The sequence below is a fragment of the Haliaeetus albicilla genome, chromosome 23, assembly GCF_947461875.1.
Source record: "Haliaeetus albicilla chromosome 23, bHalAlb1.1, whole genome shotgun sequence".
NCBI lineage: Eukaryota > Metazoa > Chordata > Aves > Accipitriformes > Accipitridae > Haliaeetus > Haliaeetus albicilla.
Window position 1 is genome coordinate 20,510,134 of NC_091505.1, and position 11,424 is coordinate 20,521,557.

The 11,424-nt window shown below is 36.6% G+C and overlaps 1 long non-coding RNA gene across 1 annotated transcript in view; it reads left to right on the forward strand.

Moving 5' to 3' along the window:
- The window catches only part of LOC138690660 (uncharacterized), a 112,300-nt gene extending 108,283 nt beyond the window's left edge, over window positions 1-4,017 (forward strand). Inside the window, exon 6 of the long non-coding RNA XR_011329418.1 lies at window positions 3,552-4,017. This is a non-coding gene — a long non-coding RNA (uncharacterized lncRNA). The remainder of the gene's footprint in view (window positions 1-3,551) is intronic.
- The last annotated feature ends 7,407 nt before the right edge of the window (window positions 4,018-11,424 follow it).

Sequence of the window (11,424 nt, forward strand, 5' to 3'; positions counted from 1 at the left end):
GGATCCTATCACTGACATAAAGCTTGCTTAGTTTGATCCTCAAAAATTTTTTTGTAAAGCCCAAGGTAAGGGCAGCAGAAGACAAAGCTACATTGCTATAATTATCATTATTATGATTAATACTTCCAGTCTGAAAAGCTGTGCTGTAGGAAAGACAAGAGCAACTCTTTAACTGTATAATGAATGAAGGAGCTCAGGTTAAGAATACACTTACTCACTATTGTGTGACAGACCAACAAATTATCTTTGAATGGCAATAAATTAATACAGTCAATATAATTCAATACAATTCTGAGTAAAGATAATCCAAAATAATGTGGAAGAGGAAATTTCAATACTCATTTCATGCTGTATGGGACAAATTATCTCAAGGAAATTAGTTTTTCAAACCTTTTCTTTGGACTTTTTCTTCTCCCCTCCCTACTTAAGGAATATTGAGGTCTCTGTGTATGATGAGGAGAAAGTTATTTATGACTGTTCCAATGCTTACTTGAGTTAAAAAAATAGTAAAAATAAGCCTACTGGTAGAAAAATCTTCACTTTTCTTATCAGTACCATATTCATTTCTAGTGCACAAAACATAATGCACTAGGCTTGAGAGAATTTGAACAGAACTACTCTGTTGTTCCTGGTAAAAGTTTATCTGACATATTCCTTAAGATGTCCACTGATGGCCACCCTACAGTTGCTCTGGTTTTCTATAGTCTAAGGCTTCATCATTACTGTGAGAAATGTTCCCCCTTCCCTCCCAGGTTTAACCTTATTTTTCTCATTGCAATTTAAACCGACAAACATGAAAAACAGATTATTTCCTTCCTCTTTACAAGGGCCTCTGAAATTCATAAAGAACTCAGTCTTTCCTTTCAGCTAAATAGTACCCAACTCTCTGTATTTTCTAGTACATATTTCTCTTGACCTCTTATCTGTCTCATTGCTCTCCTCCATGTATCTCTTGGAACACAATGTCTGAAACTCCTATTTCAACAGAAATTCTATCCATGCTGTGTAAATAGGGATCACTTCATATATCTTGCAAGTATTAACTCATGTTTGTAGATCCCAGTATGATATTTGCCTTCAACAATATAATGACATTGACTCAGACTTTGGTCGCAATCTAAAACAATGCCCAGATTTTGTTCTGAAGAACTTCCGTCTAGTCTTTGATTCTTTATTGTGTATTTGCAAAACTGATTAGTCCTACTTCAGTAGTTCCTTCATACATCGAAATTTGCTTTTAGAAATGCCTGTGTAGGTGCATGTGAGATTACAAAGTATGTAAGTGGGATTAATGCATATTAGCCAGTAGTAGCTCTTCATTAAGACTAGGCATAAAGCTAATAAAAAACCTGGGGAGTTGTTGAGTTTCAGTGTCTTGCCCGTAGTCCAGCCAAATGTTTAAAATGCTCTTAGAAGTAAGACTCTGAAGTTGTGTTGTCAGGCTGAATAAAGTAATTAAGGACAGAAGCAGACCCAAGGCTCCTGCACAAGAAACTGACTTTTGGTCTCAAACTCCATGCAAGAAATTGTTGGGTTTAGTTTTTGGGTTCTAGTTGTTTTGGGTTTTTTTAACACAGCATGGAGGAAGATATTGGTTAAATTTGTATTTAATTGTGCAGGTTAAGTTCACATCAAAAAGTCTTATTCCATTTGTGCAAGCTAGGTTTCAAGTTAGCAATTGACTGTTGTGAGCAGGGAATATGCATAAGGTATAAACTGCAAAGATAGAGCCCTTGTGTAAAGAAGATGGGCTTGAGTTATTTAAATGGCTATGCCTAGGCATTTCAGCTTCTGACTTCTACATAGGAGTTCTGTCTGTCTTACGCTAACAAGCTGAAATCTTCGACTGGGAGTGAATGCTTATATTGAGTCACATTAACTTATGCAGCTATTCACTATGCAAATTGGAGCAAGTTGCTATGGTAACCTACTGCATAAAACAGCTATCCTTGCAAGCCAAACAGGCCTGTCTGATGTCGAACCCCATGGTGTTTGGGATCTGCTTTGATCCCAAGCTGCCAGTGTCAGATACATGGTGAAGAGGACAATACTGCACAGCCATCCTGTTCTGTGTGTAATCAGTGAACATTCTTTCTTTTTGCTGTGAAACCCACAACCTGCTCTTCCTCTACATGAAAAACACCAGCCACACATTTATTTTTTTAAGATTTTTTTTTTCCTCTTACATTGAAATTAGGGCAAATGACAATTTGTGACAATTAACTGTGACCTTCAGTGTTTTGTAATGAGAGAACTCTTCATAGTTTTTTTTCTAGTGAAGAATTATTTTTGTGACTACATTAATTTGTCCATTATTGTCCTTTAGTATTTGTTCAGAAGTTATTCTACCAGTCATCTTTTTTTTTTTTTTTGGGGGGGGTGGGGGTGGGGTGGTGGATTTGCCTTAGTCTTTCACTGTAATAACAGAAGTCAGTTTTATTTAATTTCACTAGAAAATACATTTTTGACATATTTGAGGCAGAGTGAGCAGACAGCATTAGCAGTCGAATATTATACAAAAGGCTCTGGAATGGTTAAGAACACAGCAATGCTGTTAAAGCACAAATGCTACATCATTCACACCTTGCTCTTTAAGAGGAGCAGTGTTTATAGAAAGGCTTAAGGCTTAGAGCTAGTGTAGTACAAATATAAAATAAAGCAAGGAACCAAACCACCTGATGAATTGGTACAGGGATTACCTTCATGATACTCATTTTTCTTTCCAGTCTGCTTACAGCCTTTACTGTGGAGACAGAGCGTTCTTGTGTTTTTCATTGAATTCGCAGTACAACCTGCGGGTTGTTTCATTTTCAACCAAACTGCAAAGTTTTCTTGTTAACTCATATATAGACAAACCTGACCTCATTTGCAGAGTCCTCCCAACAATCATGTGCCTTTTCTGAAGCATGCACATCCCTTTAAAGTCTTACTGGACAGCACCTCAGTAGACTTGAAATGATTTCAACAATCCCTTTAATCTTATTGGGAATACAGGCTTAGAAAGGCCTTCCTCTGCTGAGGCTGGTTCTATAAATTATCAAGCTTCATTTTAAAATGAATGTATTCTTTGCTTTGTTGTGTTTCCCTCCTCTCACTCTTCCCTTACCCCATGAGAAGGCTGCTTCAGAATCTCACCCTTCTGGGAGTTATAAACCAGTTTCTGGTTTGTAGCCTAAATTTCTTCTTTGCCTTAAAGCTGATGTGACAACACTATCAGGAGCTTTAACAGCTTTTTTTTTTTCTTTTTCCCCCAGTGGTTGCTATCACTAATATATTTGTAAATAACACTTGCTCAGTCAATAAATAAACTTTATTGTGTATTTAAACTGATGCTTAAAGTAATTCGGGAATGCAGAATGCCAACAATTTTTAACTTGATTTCCCAGCAACAATTTAGCTTAGTCCTGCAGCTCTGGTGAAAGTAAGAATGTGCTTGGAGTCTTATGTGCGGGCCCCTTCCCTTAAGACAGTAGGACCTAAATTGCTCATTAGACGTCCTGAACATAGCACCACCATTTCTTCTTATTTCTATTCCTACTTCTCCATCTCAGGTCTATTGTCAGCCTTTAGAAACAGTCCAAGACTCCAAACAGAGTCAAGGCAGAGGACTAAAATGTATAATATAAGAAACATCACAAGAAGATGCCTATGAAGAACTGTGACTCCTATGATTTGAACAAGTCAAGGGTGACCATCAGGGTTGACTGTAGATCTCATTATTGATACATAATTATACTTTTCTTATTAAGTGTGCATAATTATCCTTCATAAACAAAGCTGTCTCACTGGACAAAAGTTGAGAAACTGGTATATATTATAATGTGTTCCAAATACGGAAGTTTTGAGAGAAAACTCAAAGCACATGATTGAAAGTTACTATTTTTCTGTTGAATTGATGCAAACAAGTGTCTAAAAAGAATTTACTCATTTAATTCATAATAAGATGCTGAACCCTAAAATTAATAGTTCTAGGCAAAATAACTTTCAGTTTGTAAATCTCTTCAACCGCTTGAAGACAGTGACCTATTATACATGTTTCTGCTCTCTGAAAAACATTTGAGACTCTACAGTTCAGTGTAAGCTTTAGTAGAAAGTGGCTGTTGCCTTGGTTGCCATTGCATGTACTGTTTTTCTCATTTCTGGAAGGGATTGGAATATTACGATTCGCAGCATTAAGCTGAACATGGTTAAAGGCTGAATGAGTGACAAATGCCTCTGGAAACAATTAAAGAGCACCATCTTTTTCACAAGGACACTTGAAAGAAAACAGCTTTGAAAAGAAAAAAAAGATAAACTTTAGAACATTCACTTTTTTACCAGAAGAAATGGACTTCTGGAAATGGAAAAATTCTCTTCTAATAAAAGAAACAAAAAATAACGTTTAATTGTTCCAGGACATTGTGTTAATAATTAGTTTTATTTCACTGTATACATCATTTAATTTATACACCCTCATGTGGCTTTTTCTTTACAGTTCATACATTTGATGTTCAAAGAGATGTATTTCTTGTTCAGCAAGGCAAGATCTTATAGATTCATCTAAAACAAGGGAAATTTTGTCAGATTTTTCAGTCCCCTAAATTCAAAACTAGTCTGATTTCCCTTTATTTTCAATGAGATGTAATCTTCTATAGTCATAAGTCAAAGCAAGTTAGCATCTCTCAGGATCCGAATTTCAAATAACTGTGAGTCTTCAGGGGCCATAGATGTAGAGATACACAGATAACTAGCTATACACTTACGTAAACAGGTAAAAGTTTGGAGTTTAAATACATTTTAAAATACATGGTCCTTGGAAAATTTGGTTTTTTCCAGAATGATTTGTGTATAACATGAGGCAACACAGTGGTATGCGTGAGTTTGTTGGTTTGCTGTTGATTAATTATTTACCTTTGAAAAGAGCTTGCCTTAAGTCTCAACTTAAGGAAAATGGAGAAGACCTGGTCTGGCAGTAAAGGATTGCAATAGCTTGGAGACCTGGTCAAAGAATTGTCTGTATGTTTTATTTTCTAACTGTTACTCATCTTTATATTTTAGTAGTGAATAACAATACTCTTTCATTGGATATGTTCAGAAGGCAAAAATGAAACTTAAGACCTATTTTTATCACCTTTCAGTTGAAGTTCAATAACTAATTTGCTTTTGGAAAAAACTTTTTATCACTTCAGCTTTTAAAAGAAAATATTTACATGACAGAAAGGGACTGCTAGGTCTGATCCTTATAGTTATTAGTAATTAACACTTAATAAGATGTTTGACACTGTTGACTTTAAAAGCAAAAGGATGCCTTCTTTAACTCAGGAATCCAGTCTTCGTCTGCAGACAAGAAGTTGTTTAGAAGGAATATTTCTATAGAGCCTCATAAATATTCAACACTTATTTTTCAGCTATATGTACAACAATAGTTTTCTGAACTGCTGCATTCTGTAAGCAAGAATATTTTTAAATTAAAACCAAATTATGTTAGACATGGATCTGCCATCTTTAGGTAGGCATCATTCATATTATGATAGTTACAACTTAATTGTTCTCTTGGCACAGCAGGGAAGCAACAGGAGAGGCCAGCATTTCACCCTTACGGGATTGTCTTCATGAAGGACAGCAGGGAGATGAAAGCACACTGATATATTTGCATTAAAAATACATTTAACAAACTGTAGGAAAGAAGCAGGTAAAGAATATTTGAATACTTTCCCAACCTGATATTCATTATTTCCGACTTAAATCTCCAGCATCTGATTAAATAGCACCACTGATTCCATTAAATACATGTGTGGAATGAACACACATTTTTAACATTAGATTCCAGAAGTAATTTTAATTAGAAAGAAGGCAAACTTTTGTATAGCATATAAAATTTTATTTTTCTTTCTTTTGTTCTCAGTTTTAATTGGATAGGGTTTCTGTTAAAGTTATTGGCTGTCATGATATGTGAATGTTGGACAAGGAAAATATTTCTTCCCACTAGTAAAGATAACCTGCCTAAAAGCACAAGGCTTATTGTAACTTTTGAATGCACTTCATGAGAAAGATCCCATTAGGGATCTGTTTTTCCCCTTTGTAAAAAAATATTGTTTATGAAATTATTAATAACCTATCTTTATTATTGCTTGTTCACAATAGTAGAAAATAGCACTTAAATGCTATTTGTTTACTTCAAAGGCCACCTCACTCAAAGTTGACAATTTCTTGTTACTTCTATGTCTGATTTTGTTTTATTAATAACAAAAAAGCATCTGAGACTTTTTTTTAACTGAAAAATGTATATTAAAAAATATAAAAACCTGTGTATAACAAACTGTACCCAAAATTTGAACAGTGCAGTTTAAGGGCTAAATTGTACAAAAATGGGAGTATGCTTTTGTCAGCTTACTTTACCCACTGTAATTTGCAGTTAAGCATTGAAGTGAATATAAGGAGTGAAGCAGGAAGGCATAAGAGTGTTCAGGGAGGAAAACTAAAAGAGAAAACCCAAAATAGATATAGGAGGTAAATGTTGAAATGTGTATTATTTCCTTCTGTCCATGCTTAATTGTATTAACAGTAAGCTTTTAACTGTAATAATTTCATTTTCCCTCATTAAAAAAAAAAAATGGAATTTATTCTCTACTCTGCTGCCTTAGTTTTATGTGGAGGTGACTTTAATACAGCTTTTGAAATCAGAAACCTCAATTCAATATGGATATCACAAAGCACAGTCTGCATCCACCTCGCGTGAAATTCTGACCCAGTGAAATCGATGGCAAAATTCCCATTGACTTCAAAGAGGGTTGGATTTCACACCCAATCTCCTCTTTCTTTTTTCTTCAGCCTCTCTGCTTTTGCTAAATGGGATCTCTTTTCCCAGATGGACCTCTTAATGCTATGCACAATGATCATTTCAACTTTCTTTTATAAAATGGGGAGAGTCTTCTAAGGGAAATTCTGTCTTTTCTTCTTTGATTTCTTTTTAGTACAGTACTGACTTCCTTCATAGCAAGGCCAGAGTGCCATCCCCTGATCTGTTGTCTTAACAGTATTTTGTCTCATTTTTTTTACTCACAATTTAACAAGGCATGGTTTTCAGAAGTTCACATTTTAAATATCATTTGGCTGTAAATCAAGGGACCACAAGTTTTAGGTAAGAACTGTGTTCCACAATGAATATTTATATGCACATACAGTCAATTACACTAACAGCTAAACTGCAATGTATTTAAAAACAAATTTCCACCTTACTCATGACCTCAACTCTGCTATGTTTTAATCACGTTGTGTTACCTTCTTTATACTTCTTTGAGAAATAGACTAAAATTATTTATGTTTATATACTTTAAAGCATCTGACCGCTAGTATTATTTCTGGCATTCCATTTAGAAGCTGAATCCTCCATTCTTGATTCATTTAAGTTTTTTCCATGAAGAACACCACCGTATTTGCAGGCATGGTTGTTCCTTAATCGACAGATTGAAAGATCTATTTACTGCATATCTAATGTTTTATCTGAGTGTTATGCCTTGTCCTGAACATCATAAGTGCATTCATATTTCTTTAAGGATTACCCTTTTCCTTAAAAATAGCTACTGAATAAGGCTAAGCCATTTATTGGGAAACTTTGAACCCAATGTAGAGACAATTTCTTTGCAGTGATTGCTCTGTAGTTATAGCTTTTATGTTCTGTAAATAAGGTAAAATCTTTTTATAACTTGTTATGTTATGAATTATACTTGTGATTATAGCATTACTCATAGAGAAATGAACCATAGACTAAGCCCTCAAGTGTTTTGAAGTTTTTAGTGTCATCCAAAATAAGAAATTTTTCATAGGTTTGAATGGCTTACTCTTGCCTGTTCGTCCAAAGCTAGTAAGTCTAAAACTTCTCCTTTTGTACTGAGCTTTTTTGCATCAGAAGTGCACTTCCTAAATAGCTTAAGAAAATACGTAGATAACTCAGATAGTAATTTGAATGCATTTATGGAAGACTGACTTTAATGGGAACAGATTCTGAACCCTATTATGTAAAATGTGTTGGCTACTGTATGGACAAGCTCTTAATCATGCTGCTGACAATAGTCCCAAGCTCATCTTTCTGAAATGCTTCCATTCTGCTAGCTTTTAAACTTCCTTGAGTTATAGAAAAAAATCTCTTATACCTCTAACAGTAGCATCTTGTTTTGTCCTTTGGCTCTGCTTGACCCTGATATGTGGGGTTTTTTCCTCATTAATTTGCCCCTCTCTCTCTCTCTCTTTTTAAAAATTTACTAGCTGTATATGAGGTGTCTCATTTACCATTCCTTTTTGTGCTCCCTTCACTTATTTTCAGGCATATGTATATCCTTTCCTCCACATTGATTATTTCTTTCCTACTGATGCAATGAAAGCAATCTGCCAAATGTTTTTTAACATCAATCCCCCCAAATGTTAACAATCACAATTTATACCTTTTGCAGCTAGCCAATATAAAAATCTGTGCCGCAGGCCTGATGGTTGTTAAAAATTCAGATACTCTGATGAAATCAAGAATGTAGCCAGACTGTACATAAACCAGTAATGTTCTTAAAACATCACAAATAAAACACTGTGGTTCTTTAAAGTTATAATTTACTTCTAAATTATAAGGTATAAATATGTTCCTGCAGTTATAATATCTAACTAATTTGCAGTTATATTCTGTCTGATATGCTCTTATTGTCTAAATATGTAATTTGACATTTCAAAAGTTATTTTTATGGTTCATGCCCTAAGTACCTAATTTTTTCCATAACACTGTTTTGTGTTCAACACCTTTGAATAATTAGTATACTTTAAAAATCATATATAGTTTTTCATGGAAGGTCTACAACAGATGGGCATACAGAAGTATGCAACTATCATGCAAAAACATTTCAACTTATTGAAAGCAATTCATGCATTAGACTGGTTAGCAAAGGAACTCTTACGGCATAGGTTGTACAACTTTTTGTTTTTAAATACAGGACAGTTTTTGACAACTCTTTTTTGGTCGGTTTGCTGTTAGCTCTGTTACTTAACTCTCAGGCTACTTTCTGGTTCACGTACCTGAAAAACAAAAATGGGTCTAAGTGTACTAACCTCTCAGAGTTTCTACATCTTTTTTTTTCTACCCTATTGCCACTAGTATCCTTGAAGTACAACAGCATCCCTTCCTGTGAAAAGATTCACCAAGGCCAGAGTTTGTGTGCAGTTCTATGCCAGGTTTTTAAATAAGGAATCGGATCGTCTGATATTACTTGGATGTTATAAAGCTGTAACGGAAAGACTGGTATTAATTTACTACATGCTTTTTCTCTGCCATTGCAGGAATACTTTCTGTCAAATAATTTGTGAAACACAGCCTTCCTTTTCTAGGATTGTATTCTGGTATTTAGTTGATTTGGTGACATACACGTTTGGTGCCTCCCTTTCCCAACTGTCCCCCATTGTAACACCTTTACATCTGTCACTAAGGTATACTGGAGACATTCTGAAAATGGATGCTAGTTTCTAGTACTGTTTGACTTCCCTGATGGTGAAAACAGCTTTCCTTACACACCCTTGGAATTTCCTGTGTTGCAAATTGTGTCCGTTGTCTCTCATCCTATCACCAGGCATCTCCAAGTTTGGCTTCATCTTTCCACTGTCCTCCCACCATGCAGTTGTAGATAGCAATATGATCTCCCCTTCACCTTCTTGTCTGAAGGCTGAACATACTCAGCTTCCCTGGTGCTCCAGCCCTCTGACCACCCAGTGGTGTATGTTAGACTTGCTCCAGTATGTCTATGTCTGTCTTCTACTGAGGAGCCCAAAACTGGACACACACACAACTACCAAATAAGAGGCAATAATCATGTCACTCATCCTGCTGGCTGTACTCTTGCTAAGACAGCCCAGTTCTGTTGTCTCTGCCACAAAGACAAGTTGCTATCTCATGTTTGACTTGGTTACCAGGACATCCAGGTCTTTGACTTGTTCACCAGGACCTCCAGGTCTTTTTCTGCAAAGCTGCTTTCCGTCCTGCTGGCACCAACCAGTGCTACTCGGGGCAGGGTGGGAGGGATGTTCTGTTTCAGATGCTGAACTTGCATTTGCCTTTGTTGAACTTGCTGGGATTTTTGCCAGCCCATCTCTCCAGCTTGTCAAGGTTACTCTGAATAGCAGCTCAGCTTTCCAGCATATCAGCTGCTCCCCCTAGTTTGGTACTGTGCAAATTTTCTTAGTGTGCACTCTGTCCCCTGGTCATCTGTCAACACATTTACCTCTGCTGACCACAGTATTTGATCGCTGAGGAATGAGACTAGTTACTGGCCACCAGCTGGACTTCGAACTCCCAATCACAACCCAGCAGTTGAGCCAATTTTCCATCTAACCTATCATCCACTTACCCAGTTTGTGTCTTACCAATTTGGCTATCAAACTTCTGTGAGTAGCAGTGTCAAAGGCCTTGCTAAAATTACAAATTATATTAACAACAACTGATCTCCACTTGCCTACAGAGCCTGTCATCTTTTCATGGCAAGCAATCAAGTTGTTAGGCATAACCTGGCTTTGGAAAGGCTTCCCAGAGGATTTGCTCCATAGCCCTTCTAGGGACAAAGGTAGGGCTCATCAGCTTCTGAAGAAAGCTTTATCTATATCGTCTTTTTGATCAGCTGCTCTGTAGCAGATGCCTACCACAGCATTACCTGTGCAGATCCCTTATCTTCTCCCACAAACTCTCCCCTGGCTCATCAGCTGCCCCAGGATGAAGCTGTGTGTGTTCCAGCCACTCCTTTGTCCGGAACACAACCCTTTCTCCCCACCTTCCCAGCTCTTGCCTGAAGAGCCAGTCCCCGAGCAGAGATTGACCCCCTCCCCCGGCCAGCTCCCCCAGTTTATCTACTGAGCGTGAGCTCCCGTGGTGTGGAATATCCCTTTGGCTAGTTCAGGTCAGCTGTCCTGGCCATGCTCCCTCCCAGCTTCTTGTGCACCTCCTCGCTGGCAGAGCATGGGAAACTGAGAAGTCCTTGACTTAGGATAAGCACTACTTAGCAACAACTAAAACATCAGTGTGTTATCAACATTATTCTCATACTAAATCCAAAACACAGCACTGTACCAGCTACTAGGAAGAAAATTAACTCTATCCCAGCTGAACCAAGGACAATAGTAACATTGTAATAATTTATCAAGTAATGAATGGAATAGCTTACAAGTTTTTGCCATGGTGTTTTTAAGTTCTGTGTGAAAGTTGCATTCTAGGGAATGGAAAGGATTTGTGAGTATTCCATCCAACTGTTTTTGGTTTTCTACCAATATGAATAGTTGAATGTATTCATTCATTTCTGCTCTTCTTAAAACATCGGATCCTGTGGAAAGGGACTTTTTTTTGGTAGTCAAAATAAGTTATGTGGGACTTAAAGGCTGAATGGGACTGTTCAGAATGACTACTGAACCATAGTCAATAATAAC